This window comes from Oryzias melastigma, linkage group LG6, assembly GCF_002922805.2.
Source record: "Oryzias melastigma strain HK-1 linkage group LG6, ASM292280v2, whole genome shotgun sequence".
Taxonomy (NCBI): Eukaryota; Metazoa; Chordata; class Actinopteri; order Beloniformes; family Adrianichthyidae; genus Oryzias; species Oryzias melastigma.
Window position 1 is genome coordinate 32,783,861 of NC_050517.1, and position 14,428 is coordinate 32,798,288.

A 14,428-nucleotide genomic window follows, 5' to 3' on the forward strand; every position below is an offset into this window, starting at 1 on the left:
GAAGAAGAAGAAGAAGAAGAAGAAGAAGAAGAAGAATAATAAAGTAGAAGAACAATAGTTTGATTGCATGCTGCAATCAAACTAATTACAACAACATACTCTGATTGCTTTCAGCAATCAGACAATTACAAAAAATATCACCTTTAGCACCTTCTGCCTGGGATTCGTATTCATTAACTTAATCCTTTGAGCATCATTTGGGAGCTACTTGGGGGAAAAAAATGTCGAAACAAAAGTTGTAGATTCTAGAGTTTATATGTTGGCTTGTTGCATATGCAAAGTTGGACGCCATATTGAATAGGACTAGAGGCCTTTTTACTGCTGTGCTACAATTGTACAAACAGAGCTGGAAAAACAAGAATATGACTTTTCACATGTAAATTGTTACTGTCAGCTGGTAAAAGAGAACTTCTAGAAAACATTTTAGGAAGATCTGAGTGAATTTACTTTCAATAGTGAACGTTTAAGCTGATCTTGTTGTCTACGTTACACTATTTCCACGTTTTCTTGCAGGACCACCAATCTTTTTTGGTTTTTGAAAGATGACCTTGATATTTGTATGTGTGTTTGACCTCAGATTAGACCAGACAATCTGCTGGGAAGCAGATTACTAAGGGGTGGTAAAGAAACTAACCAGGATTTCCTCAGTAGTGGCCACTGAGGGCACATGTGGCATACGGAAAACCACCTGCCCAGTCTCATGCAGGTGCCTGAGTCCCTCTGATAGAGGCTGAGTGGGATCCACTCGTGCACTTGCCCCGTGGCGGGGCCCCGGTGGTGCGTTGGGACAGGTCCCAGCCACCACATACTTTAATGTTATCAGGCACCGCATCTCCCGTGTAATAACATATTTTTAAATTTATATATCCAAAAGTTAAAAATGTCACTCATCTGTTGCACTTTATACAAAAACATTAATAACACGACCTTGGTCTTATTTTTTTGTTTTGAAATATGACCTCAATTGAGCATTTTATTTTTCTTTTACTGTATTTGCTAAGCTGCGTCTCAGTGTTTGCTGCCCTACCCAATATGCCGTTGCTCTTTGTGTATCTTGGACAGTAGTAGCAGGCTAGCATAGTGCCAAGCCTATGTAATTCATTGGTATTTTCCTGTAGTTGCACATTTTTTACCAGAATGTTGTGAAAATGTAAATTAAGAGTTGTTGGTACAAGCTGAACAAATCGATATAACATACAATAAGAACACATTAGGAATACGGGCATTGTAAACCCTCCGTTGCCAAGGTAAACAAAAAAATTACATTTGCAGATTCTTTAAAAATTACACCGATCTGTTCGTCCCCTCCAGGCGACCAAAATATAATATTGTTGCTATGGAGATAAAACCAACAGAAAAGCCGCCATTTTGAAAATATATATTTTTTTATGTTTTTGTTATGTGGCAGTGTGACGGGGGCTGTGGTGGAAAGTGAGGGGCGTGTAGCAGCCGCTCAGCCAGTGGGGGCGTGCCAGGAGGCGATACAACGCCTCTCACAGCTTTAATTTACACATTTATCCGTTTGTGGACAGAAAATAAACATGTCCTAGTAAAAAACCCAGTTTTATTGTACTGTTGCTGTAAGCAATTAGCTTTTAAATCATTATTAATGATTTTACGCTCAATTAAGGTGTTGTTAGTTGAGCCACGTTTTAGTTTGTGTCATTTGTAGTTACACAGTTTCTTGTCCCTGAAGTCATTAGAGAGGTAGAAGGCTAATTACGGATAAGATAGAAATAGATCAAAGTACTAAAACACAGCTGAACCCGATGAAGGACTGCCAGCAGCAATGACACAAACAGGGCTAAAAAGCCACAAAAGCCACTTTTGTCCTGTGTTCTGTTTAGTAGGATCAAAAACTCTTTAAGTTTTATTTTTCAGTTAAATCTTAGTCCGTTCTTTATAGACTGGATTTGATCTCTTTGTTTAGTGATTGTGGTGAGAGCATCCCTGACTTAAAAAAACTGAATGAAGAGGTTTAAGGAGTCCAGATGACAGCATTCAGGATTTAGTGAGAAAAGGAGGGCACGTTAGGGAAGCAGGAAGTGAAAGTGAGACCAAAGAAGTCTGAGCTTCACAGCCTTATTTGTTTTCTCTAAAAAAACTCTGCCTTGCTTCCTTGCGTCCCCTCAGCACGACTCCCTGGGCTCTGTGTTTGATGGCTGTGTTAGCAGACCGCAACACGCTGCTTTTTTCTTTTTTTTTTTTTAGTCAAGTGGGAAAAAGACCAATATTGTATTTTACAGCATAAATCTTTACATCACTCTAAGAAAAAATATAAATACCTGGCTCCAACATGGCGTATTGCGACAAAAGGGCGACTGAATTGACTTAAATTTGTTGGAACCAGAAGGAAGTCATTCTCCGTGGGTGATGTCACACTCAATCTCTCCAGTTCTCATTTACAAGCAATGGCTTCAGGCCATTTAAATGTATAAAACACATTCAGATCTGTCACTATAATACTCAATCATCTGAAATACTTGATCTGGTGAAAGTTGCTTGTATTGCAGTACTCTAAAATATCTTGAGTGGGATGTGTTTATGTCTCGTGGTCATCTCCAATTGCAAAGATTTTCCCTGATCCCTTATTTGTGGGCGGCCTCAGATCAAGCGAGTATTATTTAATATTTGTTTTTTTAATCTTCTTGGGAATTTGTGACAAAAATCCTCAGTAAAGTGGGTGTTTGACTCTTAAGATTCACTACTGTTAGGTTCTAGAGTTCAAAAGTTTAAAACAGAACTATCACTTTATTAAACTCTTGCCTCTTTCTGCCTTGAATTCTTGTTTTCCTCCGATTTTTTTCTACTTACAGCTCGTAAAAAGCTGGGAGTGGCTCTTTCTTTTCCTCTAATTGACAGACTCTCAGTGGTTTTTACCACATCTGTGCTGTAGAGAAAAGACTTCATGGCCCAACCGTCACCCTCTTAAATTACACTCATATCTTTACGTATATATTTATGCTTTGAGGCACGGTCATTAATGCCCTTTGTTTACATTAGGAGAGTGGTGCAATAAAGAGCAATTTTCCTAGTGAACATGCATGGAGTTCCCTGTTTGCCTGAAGTTTTCCTACAGAGCAGACAATAGACATTCCTGGAATTAACCTCGTGGGAATAAATTACAGATTGTTGGGGGCTGACTTGTTTCTGTGGTATGTTCTTACTTCCTGCCCACGTACCTCCATCGACCTACAGCAGGAAAGGGCTTCTGCACATGCTCAGATGGTCTAGATGGGTTCTCATAATTAGTATGACTTTCAGTGTTTGTTTTATTAGTAATTTGTGGAAATAACCTTAAGGCTTTATGCATTAATCTAAAGAGAGGTCACATTTTAAGTAAACAAAAATGGTTTTCTCATTAAATATGAAATCATTCTGTAAAGAAACACAAACTAAAGAGCCTAAATGTGTTTATTTCTGACTGTAAACAACAACTCTGCCACACTATTATCATAGTATGATACTTTATGTAAGAATACAATCACATACTTCTCATGAACATTTATTTAAATAAAGATATTAAAGTCACTTGCATTTAGATTTTGAACTTGCAGAGTTGTTCCCTCTTTTTGCAGATTATTTTAATGAAGATAAGTAGCAGTTGCCTAACAAGCGGTCTCCTAAACTTGAAATGTGACGGCTGCAGCTCGACTCACACAGTTTAACGATGTGATTCAACAGTTTGTGGTATCGAATGTTTTCATCTCCATTGCTGGGAGACGCGCTCTCTCAATAAGCCGCTTCATGGAGGGAACCGGGAGTGCATCCTTATTCTGTGACAGAGAATGTTTTAGCTAACCTTCAGTTGGAGGTCCGACCTGCTAACACCACATCAGTGCTCGCGTTTAAAGCAAAATGTGGTGATGCTCCAATCACATCACACGAATCCTTAAGAACAAATTCAACTAAAGGGCCTATGTGTCAAGCTCGCACAAGAGGCCAAAATCCAAAACACACCTTAGGTCGCGGGCCGAACAGGACAAACATTTATTGAACACTCTAAAACCAAATTTTTAAAACTTCAAAACCCAAACTTTTTAACATAATTATGAACTACATTTACAGCATTACCTTTAATAATTCTAGTGTGAATGCTGTAAACTGAATTTGGCTGCTGAAGATGCTAAAATTGAGAACTAAAATCGCTGAAGCTAATGGCTGAAAACACTGAAGCTGATAGCTGATAGCCATCTAAACTATTAGCTAAATGCCAAATTAGCCTAAAAAACGTAAAAAAAAAAAAAAACGTAGGCTAGCCAAAACGGCTAGCACGTAGTTGAAAAAAATGCTAAACTTAAAATAGCCTAAAAATCTGAGAAAAGCCTAAATTAGCCAAAAGAGCTAGCGTGTAAGTATTAGCCTAACTCAAAAACAAAATAAAAAAAACTGTAAAGACTAAAACAGGCCTAAATTAACGGAAATAGCTATCATGTAGCTGAAATATTAGCTAAACTCCAAAATAGCCAAAAAGATCTTAGTAAATGACAAAATAGTCCAAAAAGCTAGCAGAATGAAAATGTATAACTTTTTACCATAAATATGAACAATAAACAGGCTGGAATATTCCAGAATAAATCAACTAAAACCTTAAATAACAAAAAAATAAAATGATCTGGAGGGCCTGATATAATTACTTGGCGTGCCCAAACCGGCCCCTGGGCCTTGACTTTGAAACATGTGGCCCATATGATGCAAAATATTATTTTTGTTTAGCTTTTAAGTGTATTGTAAAGTTAATCCTCATGAAATGCAATACTTTGCTCCATAGATCTTTGAGCACCAGCACCTTCCAGTCCCAGAGAACGACTTGGTCTACACGTTCGTACGTACAAACGTGGGGGAACGGCTGGCGGTGATCAGCAAAACTCTGTGAAGAAGTGGTTCCTCGTGCATCTAATCTGCAGAGACGACTGCTCGCTGCCGAGGCCAGTTCTAGTTGACGTCATGAAATAGGCACCACCCACAAGGAGGGAAAGACAGAGCTTCAGCGAACGAGGAGTCTTACTTCCAGGTAGGAAAATGAGCTCGCCAAAAGAACTCATTTCATAAAAAATGTGTTCTGTCATGTGCCAAAGATAATGTGTTATTATATTACTCAGAAAGTATAGCATGATATTGGCCCATTGAAGCATAATCAAACACTAAATCAACTTTTTTGGGCTCTGTATAAATGTGGCTTTTAAATTGCTGTCTGTTGGTTGTTGCCAAATTTTTGCCAAAATAAAATATATGTGTTTAATTCCTGAAATATGTCAAATAGTCATAACCGTCTGTGTGCTGCCCCCTACAGGTTTAAACAAGGTTTTGCAGTTTAATTTTTTAAATTGGTCTACTGGTGTAAGTCGCAGAAGTCTTATGCAATCATGGCCTGAGCTCCAGTATACAAGCCCGCCCATCTTTGATTCTGTAACGGTCGGTTGTTATAGTGTTAGCTTTAGCTTGGCTCGTATCGGTTTTACCTTCAAATGTCAAAAATCACTGGCTTTTACATTTTTACAGTGAACTTGAAAGTTTGACGACAGGGGATTTAGTGCAATTGGCATTAAAACCAGCGAACTCTGTCCTGGTGATGGATTTGCAATGAACGTTTCACTCAGAATTGTCTGTTTAATACGATAGCCTTAATTAGCTATGATGCTAGCGGCATTTTCAGACATGGATCTCCTTCGCACCTGCAAACTCTTAGCTGCGCCGGCATTCCCACTGTCAGGCATTACAAAAGCAGCTTCTTGAGCCACCGGCTCCAAACAATAAGGTCCTTGACCGTGAGGAGAGAAGGGGGAGGAGAAAAAACCTCAACCTCCTCAGAAAGTTCTGTGGAGAAACTTTCATCACTCTGCTCAGTGCTACACCCATATTGAAGACCCAGCGTAGGTTACGCAAAGCTAACCTAACTGTCAATCATAGATCCAGGCCAACCTCCGCTGCTCAGTCTGGCTCCACTATTTCAGCTTTTTTTGCATTTTTCAAACTGGGGCTGAGAATGGAGTCCAAATGCCCTGTTTGGTAACCCTTTAAAGCAGTGTTTCTCTCCCCCGAGGGGGGGGTTCAATGGCAGGGGGTGCGCGGGACAGCCTGAGGATCATGCAATTTGACCGTGATATCCACACACAGAGAGGGGAAATATTTACTTAAACCTCAAGAATTGCAATGGAAAAATGTTTAACAGAGATGAAAAGAAAAGCAGAGAAAGAGACAAAAAGCTGAGCGCACGTGCACATTAACACTGCGTGTGTGTGTGTGTGTGTTGGGAGGAGGAGGGGGGCCTTAAACGTGCAGCAGCGCAAGAGAAAAGAAGTGACAGAGAAAGAGAGAAATAAACACATTTGTACATTTGTATTTTGGATTGTGGTTGCAGAGGAAAAAAAGCTTAAAATGTATAGAGTTTAAAGCAGAATAGTTAATAACTAGTCCTTTTTCATTTATTTTGTACATTTTATCTGGAAGGGATAAATGACAGCATATAAATGATATTCATCCCTGCTGTGGAGGGAAACAAGTTAAGACTTGTTTTTACTTTGTCTGAACATTTTGGAAGTATTCTAAAAAAAAAAGAAATAAAAATTAATAAAAAAGATTATTTAGAAGTTTTTTTCGTTAATATTCTTTTGATAATAAAGGTACAATATTTTGAGGAGAAATTCGTTTAACTCGAGCAAATAAACTAATGATAGCGATGATATTTGCAGCAGAAAGTTGAAGGGGGGCGCGAAAGAATAAGTTCTTTATGGGGGGGCGTGAGAGAAAATACTAAAGAAACATTGCTTTAAAGCCACATTGTGTGCGGCACTACCTTTTTCAGACCGTTGGTCATGTGTCAAAGTCAAGGCCCAGGGGCCGGATCTGCCCCCCTCAGTAATTCTATCCGGCCCTCCAGATCATTTTATCTTATTGTTATTAATGGCCTGATGCTATCTTGCGCTTATTTCTAACTTGTATAATTTTGACAAAATATATTTTTACAGAGACTAAGATATTGAAAGTTATTTAAGGTTTGAGTGAATTTATTCTGGAATATTCGTAGGGCTGCCACGATTATTCGACTAATCGACAGCTATTCGGCTATTAAAATAGTCGACGAATAACTTGGTCGTCGAAGCGTCGTTTTTTTGTTTGTTTTTTCCTTGTTTTGATCTTAAAACTACTGTTCACGCGTTCTAATGCCGGGTCTGCCTTTGTCTTTGTCACACATGCGCAGTGGTGCTAATCCGGTCAGCACAGTGACGTCACAGGAAGTTCTCGCTAGTCTCATAACAACACGCTAGCTCGAAAATGTGGGAAACGTAAGGAAAATAAAAGAGGAAAAAGTCTTTTTCTTCTTTTCCTTTCGGCTTTTCCCTTCAGGGGTCGCCACAGCGAATCAGTTCCCTCCATCTAACCCTGTCTTCAGCATCCTCCACTCTAACACCAGCCACCTTCATGTCTTCATTCACTGCATCCATAAACCTCCTCTTTGGTCTTCCTCTAGACCTCTTTCCTGGCAGCTCTAGACTCAGCATCCTTCTACCAATATATTCACTGTCTCTCCTCTGAACATGTCCAAACCATCTCAGTCTGGCCTCTCTGACTTTATCTCCAAAACCTCTAACATGTGCTGTCCCTCTGATGTATTCATTCCTGATCCTATCCATCCTGGTCACTCCCAAAGAGAACCTCAGCATCTTCATCTCTGCTACCTCCAGCTCTGCTTCCTGTCTTTTCTTCAGTCCCACTGTTTCTAGTCCAAACAACATGGCTGGTCTCACCACAGTCTTGTACACCTTTCCTTTCATTTGTGCTGAAACTCTTCTGTCACACATCACACCTGACACTTTTCTCCACCCATTCCAACCTGCTTGCACTCTCCTCTTCACTTCTTTTCCACACTCTCCATTACTCTGTACTGTTGACCCTAAATACTTAAACTCCTCCACCTTCTTTATCTCTTCTCCCTGTAACCTCACTCTTCCACTCTGGTTCCTCTCATTCACACACATGTACTCTGTCTTACTGCGGCTAACCTTCATTCCTCTCCTTTCCAGGGCAAACCTCCACCTCTCTAACTCCACCTCCACCTGTTCCCTGCTCTCACTACAAATCACAATATCATCTGCAAACATCATAGTCCATGGTGATTCCTGTCTAACCTCATCCGTCAGTCTGTCCATCACCATTGCAAACAGGAAGGGGCTCAGAGCTGATCCCTGATGTAATCCCACCTCCACCTTGAACTCCTCTGTCACCCCTACAGCACACCTCACCACTGTCTTACAGCCCTCATACATGTCCTGCACTGCTCGGACATACTTCTCTGTCACTCCAGACTTCCTCATACAATACCATAGTTCCTCTCTGGGCACTCTGTCATAAGCTTTCTCCAGATCTACAAAGACACAGTGGAGCTCTCTCTGACCTTCTCTGTACTTCTCTATCAACATCCTCAAAGCAAATGTTGCATCTGTAGTGCTCTTTCTTGGCATGAAACCATACTGCTGCTCACAAATGTTCACTTCTGCTCTTAGTCTGGCTTCCACTACTCTTTCCCACACCTTCATTGTATGGCTCATCAGCTTTATTCCTCTGTAGTTACCACAACTCTGCACATCTCCCTTATTCTTAAAAATGGGCACCATCACACTTCTCCTCCATTCCTCAGGCATCTTCTCACCACCTAAGATCCTGTTGAACAACCCGGTCAAAAACTCCACTGCCATCTCTCCTAGACACTTCCATACCTCCACAGGTATATCATCAGGACCAAGAGCCTTTCCACTCTTCATCCTCTTCAAAGCCCCTCTCACTTCACCTTTACTAATCTTTCTTACTTCCTGCTCCACAACCGTCACCTCTTCTACTCTTTGTTCTCTCTCATTCTCTTCATTCATCAACTCTTCAAAGTATTCTTTCCATCTTTCCATTACACCACTGACACCTGTCACCACATTACCATTCCTATCCTTGATCACCCTAACCTGCTGCATGTCCTTCCCATCTCGATCTCTCTGCCTTGCTAGTCTGTACAGGTCAGTCTCTCCCTCCTTACTACCCAACCTAGCGTACAAGTCATCATAAGCTCTTTGTTTGGCCTTTGACACCTCTACTTTCACCTTACGCTGCATCTCCCTGTACTCCTGTCTACTCTCCTCAGTCCTCTCAGTGTCCCACTTCTTCTTAGCTAATCTCTTACTCCGTATACACTCCTGCACCTCCTCATTCCACCACCAAGTCTCCTTATCAACTCTCTTTCCTGATGACACACCAAGTACACTCCTACCTGTCTCCCTGATCACATTAGCTGTAGTTATCCAGTCATCTGGGAGTACCTCCTGACCACCCAGAGCCTGTTTCAACTGTTTCTTAAAAGTCATGCAACAATCTTCTTTTTTCAGCTTCCACCAGTTTGTCCTCTTCTCTGCCTTTGCCCTCTCTTTCTTCATCTTCTTCACCACCAGAGTCATTCTACACACCACCATCCTGTGCTGTCTGGAAACACTCTCACCAACCACTACTTTACAGTCACTGATCTCCTTCAGATTACACCGTCTACACAAGATGTAGTCTATCTGTGTGCTTCTACCTCCGCTCTTATAGGTCACTCTATGTTCCTGTCTCTTCTCAAAGAATGTATTCACTATCGCCATTTCCATCTTTTTTGCAAAATCAACCACCATCTGTCCTTCTACATTCCTCTCCTGGATACCAAACCTGCCCATCACCTCCTCATCACCTCGGTTTCCTGCACCAACATGACCATTGAAATCTGCACCAATGACAACTCTCTCATTTCCAGGGATGCTCATCATCACTTCATCAAGATCCAACCAGAACTTCTCCTTCTCTTCCAGCTCACATCCTACCTGTGGGGCATACCCACTAACAACATTGAACATGACACCCTCCATTTCTATCTTCAGACTCATCACTCTATCTGACACTCTTTTTACCTCCACAACACTCCTAACAAACTCCTCCTTTAGGATAACTCCTACTCCATTTCTCTTCCCATCTCCACCATGATAGAACAACTTGAACCCTGCTCCTAAACTTCTAGCCTTGCTACCTTTCCACCTGGTCTCCTGGACACACAGTATGTCTACCTTTCTCCTCTGCATCATGTCCACTAACTCTCTACCCTTTCCTGTCATAGTTCCAACATTCAAAGTCCCAACTCTCAGTCCAACACTAGTGACTTTCCTCTTCTCTCTCTCCCTACGAACCCGCCTTCCTCCTCTCCTTCTTCCACCAACAGTAGTCCAATTTCCACCAGCACCCTGTCGGTGAACAGCACCGATGGCGGTCGTTGTTAACCCGGGCCTCGACCGATCCGGTATGGATTTCGTAGGTCTGATTTGCATATTTGATTTGGCAAGATTTTACGTCGGATGCCCTTCCTGACACAACCCTCTGTATTTATCCGGGCTTGGGACCGGCACAATGAGACCCTGGCTTAGGCCCCCTCGTGGCTACATTTAAAAGAGGAAAAAGTGTCAAATGTAATTTCTGCAAGACAGAACTTGTGTTCCATGAGAGCACGATGGCGATAAATGATCACCTGAAGATGAAGCATGTTGAGACGGAGTTTAATCACGCTGAACAAAGAGCTTCGTCTAGCTAAGCTAACATCGGCGCTAACACAGCTAGCGCTGCCGCGGCTGTCATTACTGCGCTGTTTGGAGATGCTGCAGAAGATCTGCAGCAGATCCGTGTCTACGGCGCTTCTGTCTGCATAATGAGCGTTTCATAATCTGCTCTCTTCTTCTAAACGCCGCGAAGACGGTGCGGGTTATGAATTTATACTGGACGTGAACCGCTCGTCCAAGGCTTCATTCATATTCTGCGCCGCGATCACGTCGTTAAGTTCAAAGAGCGGATTACGAAACGTTCACCGCTCAGACAGAGAGGCTGTGTGTCGGTACGGATCTGCCGCGGAGTTATGGAACGATTTAAAACTACGAGTCCCAGAAGTGAAGGAGCTCACCTAAAAGTCCAGAGCTAAGTTTACAAGTGTAGCATTACATTATCTGGATTAAACTACAATTAAATGTAACTTAAAGTCACTAAAACGACAACAAACAGCAAAACAACCACAACATTAAAGAAGTAACACAGATTTATGGGTTCTCCCCCAAAATGAAAATATGAAGTATCGGTCTGCGCATGTGCAGTGGCTGTAGGTAGTGAAAGAATGAAAGTACTGATGTACATTCTAACATTTCCTGCTTTTCTCCCCTTTTAAAATATAAATTTCCCCTTTTTATTTATTTTCTTTGTTTATATGGGCATCCTGAGGTTTTTTTATGTATAGGAATATCTTCAGTTCAAAGATGTTATTAGTGTTTTGCTTTAATAAATGGGCCTGAGTGAGCAAGTATTTTGAGTGTTTGTATCTGCAAATAGCTTTTGAAATACTTTATAGATGTTTTATTAAATATTTGTTTTCAAGCTTTAAAAATAATTGCAGGCTTTTAATAAGTTCTGTTGTTGATTTGGATTACATTATTTGATTTAAGTCTTGTTTCAATGGCAGAAACAAATGAAGGAGAAAAGCTGAATGATTAATTAAAAGATTAATAAACTATTGTCTTTATTTTAGTTAGAATATAGCTTAAAGACCTCAAGTTTAAAGATAATTATGGTTAAGATGAATGTTTTACATCCAGTCGCCGCACGAACCGATTAGTCGACTAATCGAAAAAAATAATCGGAGATTAGTCGACTATTGAAATAATCGTTTGTGGCAGCCCTAAATATTCATGACTGTCTTTATTCATAGTAATGTTAAAAATTTACAGTTTTAAAGATGTAATAGTAGTTTGTGCAAAAAATGTTAATTCTGTTCGGCCTACGACTTAAAGTGTTTTTTGGATTTTAGCCCCCAGTTTGACACCCCTGCTGTTGGTCCTTTGGTCATCCCATAACAATTTCAAAACTTCCATTGTAGTTGAAATATTACCGGTACCCATAAGAGGTTTTGGGTTCATTCATTATTTTGACAGTTTATCTCCCTGGGATTTTTTTTTTTTTTCATTTTTGGGGGGGTGTGCCCCCCAAAGTATTTTCATCAGGTAGAAACATGCAAATTTGGGTCAAATGCACCATAAGACTGCAGAACTGTGAAAACAATCAGGTCCTTGAGTCCAGGACAGCTGCAGGACATGGAAAAGGTTTTCAAGGTGATGCAGAATATAAACTTGGACATTCAGAAATCCAAAGACTGATTAATGTTTCCACATTTAGGAAATACTATTTGGACACTCCCATTCCAATCAGCACTAATGAATCAGTTAAATAAATGTGTGTTTCTGCAGACACGTCAGAGTGGCTTCAGGGCGCTGCGAAGTGTGGCAGCGACCTCTGTCAGGGGCTCTGGCGTCTGCAGCAGCATTTGTGTTTTTTCTTTAGAATGAGAGTGAGGCGCTGTCGATGCAGACTTCTGATGCAGAAGAAGAGGATAGAACATCACTCCTGCTCGTTGCAGCGAATGCTTCTATAAACCATAAAATCTGTCATCTTTCACTGAAAGAGTCGTGACATCCGGCTCCTCCATTAGCTGAGGGTCATAAAGGGCTTGTCTGTGGAGTCTAACTGTTCTGGAAAGACATTTTTCTGGACAGAAAAGAGGAAATTAATAGTCTGTGGTTGCTACCATGAATGTCTGTGAGAAGGGCAGATCCTTCTAGGAAAACCTTTTGTCATGCTTATTAACTTTGCTTTTAAATTCTTTTGTCTGTTTCCTCCTCTCAAACGTCTGTTCAGATAAAGGTTAATGGTCTGGCTCCAGCACTCGCGCTGCATTTTTTTTTTTTCCTTTCCAGTCCTCTCTCTAAATTGGTTCACTCCTGCTTTTGGTTTATGGTTTTTCCAAAACTCCAAAAACAGATTTATTGAAACTAAACAGTTTTTCCCTTTTGAAAAGGGAATTTTACTTACCAGAAACACTTGAGAAAATGTTTGTCTTCCATTCATTCTAAGACAGACATCCACAGAAAGAGCTGGCAGCTCCTCCCACACGTGAAGAGTGATTTAATACATATAATTTTAATTTTTATACATCCAGTAAAAAGAGATGCACATAGCAAAAAACATTATTTATGAAAGTAAGAATTGCATTCAATTTGTGAATTGCTGTGCTTGATTCGTGGATCGAATCGGATCTCCACCCAAGTAACATTCCAAAGCCCTTGTGCTGTCGCTGTAAACCTTGTGCGATTCTTGATACTTGTTGACGTTTGGCATGGGATCATCTGGATCCCCCATTTTTTTCCCCAATGATTTTGATTTTCACTGGTGTCCATGGCAGACAGGAAATCCTTCCACCTTCATCCACATTTGTCATGGGATGGATAACACATGAGTGTAAGGCTTGGGCCTCTGGACCCCATAAGATAGCACCAGGGTTAAATCTGCCAGTTCCCTTGCACTGTATGCAAGTACCGCAAGACTTCAGCGAAGTCCCGCGGTAACGTGTGGATTCCACTTTTTAAAAGGCTTGTCAAAGAGCCAATTGGACAGCATGCATTGAGGAGCTGGGCCGTGTACAGCTGCAGCAGGGATGCTCGTTAATTGAAGATGCAATGTATCAATTCTGCTTCCAAGAATCAAGAGTCTTTATTGTCATTTATGCCTAGTAAAATGAAATTTCTGCCAGCAGTTCTTAGCTAAAAAATGTGAAGAAAGAATAAAACAAATAAATGGTGCATTACAGATAAAAGGTTCAGTAACCGTACCTCACTGTAGCGCTCAGCCAGAGGATGCTCTCCGTGGTGGCTCTGTAAAAGTTCACTCCTTTTTAGTTTCCTGAGGAAGAAGAGTCTCTGTTGAGCCTTCCTCACAAGGTAGGATGCATGCATTCTCCAGGTGAGGTCAGATGTAATGTGCATCCCCAGGAACTTGTTGTGGTCCACATCTTCAACGTGAATGAGAAGAGGGATGTGTTCCACCTTTTTAGACCTCCTGAAGTTCACTATGACCTCATTGGTCTTGAATGCGTAAAACTTTTATTTGTTTTTGCCAGTTTATTGACAGAAATCTTTTACAATCCTGGCTTGACCTGACCAGGTCTCATGGAGTAGCCTTGGCCACCAGGCACTCATCTGCGAGCCCCAACCCCAGGCCTGACAGGGGTTGGGGCTCGCAGATGAGGGTGGGGCTCTGGTAATTCCAATCTGGGAAACGTTTGTTGTAACTTGTAACTTTTGTCTAACCTGTCATGTCATGAGTGGTTAAAGACTTATCCGATCCAATTACAAAGAAAGGTTCCAGCTTTTCTTGTGTTACACGCTACCATACTGCTTTTAGCGCTCAAGCTAATCGAGAGATGATTATAGTAAGTATAATTTATTATACTTGGAGTGGGGTGGGGGCGCTGTTCCGTGAGGAAGGCGACTCCAAACACGGCAAGGTTATGTGTGGAATTTTCTTTATTTTTGGACATATTTTCGGACAT

General features: G+C 41.0%; 1 protein-coding gene across 3 annotated transcripts in view; it reads left to right on the top strand.

The window, feature by feature from the left end:
* tspan9a (tetraspanin 9a) overlaps positions 1-14,428 on the top strand; it is a 337,382-nt gene that overhangs the window by 36,447 nt on the left and 286,507 nt on the right. For 2 of the 3 annotated variants that reach the window (XM_024281296.2, XM_036212564.1), the window contains one exon: positions 4,772-5,014. The gene's annotated coding sequence lies outside the window, so the exon portion shown is untranslated. The remainder of the gene's footprint in view (positions 1-4,771; positions 5,015-14,428) is intronic. The other variant, XM_036212565.1, reaches the window with a different exon arrangement.